General features: G+C 32.8%; 1 non-coding gene across 1 annotated transcript; it reads left to right on the top strand.

Annotated features, from left to right (window-relative positions):
- Positions 1-2,634: 2,634 nt before the first annotated feature.
- Positions 2,635-2,707, top strand: TRNAK-CUU (transfer RNA lysine (anticodon CUU)). Its single transcript has one exon. It is a non-coding gene; the product is annotated as a tRNA-Lys (tRNA).
- Positions 2,708-3,018: the final 311 nt, after the last annotated feature.

Here is a 3,018-nt window from a genome sequence, read left to right as displayed (position 1 = left end):
TATCTCAGTAAGTGTTGTCTTAGCTATGTCTGCTTTTTTACTGACTATATTAACCTATATTAACTATATTAACAATACAATCTGACTATATTAACCTATATTAGCATACACTTTAATAAACATTATTTTTCTGGCTAGAGAGTATTCCATTGTCAATACTCTCAGATATATACATTGTTGCCAGCATATTACTGTTGTAGATGATATTATGATAAATATATTTACAATTACAATTCTCTAGAATTGTTTAATTTTGTTGTATTTCCAAGTCATAATTTGATCATTCTGGAGTCTTACAACTGAGATTATTGAGTCAATGTATGAATATTTTGAAACTCTGGATACTTTGAATTTCTGCAAATATATTATAACAATTGTATTATCATCAGAAGTATGAGATATAAAATTTTGCCACAATTATTACTTTCTCTAATGTAGAAGAATACAGTTCTGCAAAAATGGGCCAATCTGATGACCCTCTGCTTGAATTCCTTAACACTTTAACTTTGGACAAAATAACAAAAACTTTTTCATTCTTGGTCTTTTAACATATTAGATTAAAAAATAGTAATAACATAATATTACTTTCTGCCTGAATCTTCTTGGTTTGAACAATCCACAATTACTATGTATTCATAGGAAAAATAGGAGAGTTTATATTTTTACAAGTTGTTAATTATTTGCCTTATAGAACTGTTCCTCAAATATTGGTCTAAAGCTTCATCTAATGAATACTCAAGAGACTTTATGTTTAAATCTGTTTTATCTATTGAAAATTAGCATAGAAAATGTAAATTAAGAAGTAATTATTTATTACTTTTAATAAAACTAATTTATTATTTATTTATCCATTATACATTATTTATTTATTTGAATTCACTACTTATTTTAAAACAACTAATTAACACATTAAGCATTAACATAAATGGCATGTTTTTATGTGCTTCTGTTTTTCAAAATTTGCTTCACAGATTTATATTTTTCAAAAACTAAAGTGTTACAAAGAATAGATTTTGGAAGAAATTGTAATGCCTAGCTTAATCACAGACAGCTTGATTCACATCATCTCTGCTGCTGCATTCAATATTTTGTGAGTTTTATTTTACTCTTTAAGTGCTGTAAAGAATATCAGGTCTCACACAGATAAGCAAGTGGGAAAGAAAACTGTACTTTAATAACCTTTTTATATCATTATGGATACTTTGATACTAAACTAAACTTCGTTAGTGTGAAGTTTCTTAGAGATGAATTGCAATATGGAATCTAAAATGAATGTCATGAGGGACGCCTGGGTGGCTCAGTTGGTCAAGCAGCTGCCTTCAGCTCAGGTCATGATCCCAGTCTCCTGGGATCGAGTCCCACATCAGGCTCCTTGCTTGGCAGGGAGCCTGCTTCTCCCTCTGCCTCTGCCTGCCACTCTGTCTGCCTGTGCTTGCTCTCGTTTCTCTCTCTCTGACAAATAAATAAATAAAATCTTTAAAATAAATAAATAAATAAAAATAAAATAAAATGAATGTCATGAGCTCTGTGCTGTTTTACATTCATACGTACTGGGCAGTCTTGCACTTTGAGTGTGTCTTTTACCCATGTTGTTAACCTTGTAACATCATGCACTAGTCATTTAAAAATATCAGCCCACTAATTTTGTAGCTCTCCCAAATAGCATATTTAATTACAAAACATGAAGAAATAATTTGTTGATATGGCTAATATTTTCGTAAGAAAAGTCTTGAAGTTTTGAGAAACAGCCAATCTCATAGTGGGAGATAACAATTTTTCTAAAATTTGATTTTTATTTGTAAGCTCAAATATTACCATTGGCAAGGATGTCAATCTTTTTATTTGTTTGTTTGTTTATATTTTCTAAGACTTTATTTCTTTGAAAGACAGAGAATGAGAGAGAGAACATAAGAGGGGGAGGGCAGGAGGAAGAAACAGGCTCCCCACTAAGCAGGGGAGCCTGATGCAGGACTTGATATGGGGACTCCAGGACCATGACCTGAAACAAAGGCTGTTGCTTAACCAACTGAGCCACCCAGGTGTCCCGATGCCAGTCATTGTACTTAAAGAGACACATTCATTTAGTTTGTTCCTGAGAAAATATATGCTACACAGCCAAGTCTGAATACAGGTAGTTTATCTCTCGGTCATTGTTTCCAAGTAAAAATCGTGTCCTATGGCAAAAACCATAGTTCACCTTGCAATTCAAACACGATTATTTTTGGAGACAACCGTTGTGCTTACATATGTATCAGAGTGATTTATATGTATTTTTCATTTTGTCATCTAGAATAAGTATTCAAGCTCAATATTTGATAAAATGAATATTTTTATTGTTTCATCAACATTTTAAAGTGAAATGGGTTTTTTTCTTCTTTCTTTAAGCATATGACAATAAAGAGACAAATGTTTACTAGTATAAATTATTCTTCTACTCTGATTCAAACCAAGATGCCAATAGTTTCAGCCACCACTTTTTTTTTTTATATCATTAATGCAAGTGTCCACACAATGAAAGCAAACAAGTAATCTAGTATAATTCTGAAAATGGCATAGGCTCCATAAACCCTCTGGAGGGGTTCTGGGGAAATCTTTGTGTTCATAGACACATTTTGAAAAGTGCAGTCCTAGGGGGCCCAGCTGGCTCAGTTGGTAGAGCATGTGACTCTTGATTTCGGGGTCATGTGTTCAAGCCCCATGTTGGGCATGGGGTCTACCTTAAAATAAATAAGTAAATAAATAAAAATTGCAGTCCCAGAATGGAATGACAATATCAGTTATTCTTCCCATGTTGAAACACATGACACGTTTATGCCACCATTCCTTAGGTATTCAATTAAACATAGACAAACAGAATCACTAGTTGATAAAGAATTTAAATGCTATTGCTAAGAGAATCTAAAATGTGGCATTAGCTGAATGCAAAGGCTTTAGCAACAGGCAGGTGGGTCTACCCTTTGTGGTTTGGAAAGCTTGTAACTGCTGTGAAGCAGAGCCAAGCCATTTTACTTAACTATT

The sequence above is a fragment of the Lutra lutra genome, chromosome 4, assembly GCF_902655055.1.
Source record: "Lutra lutra chromosome 4, mLutLut1.2, whole genome shotgun sequence".
NCBI lineage: Eukaryota > Metazoa > Chordata > Mammalia > Carnivora > Mustelidae > Lutra > Lutra lutra.
This window is presented reverse-complemented; position numbering and strand designations above follow the sequence as displayed.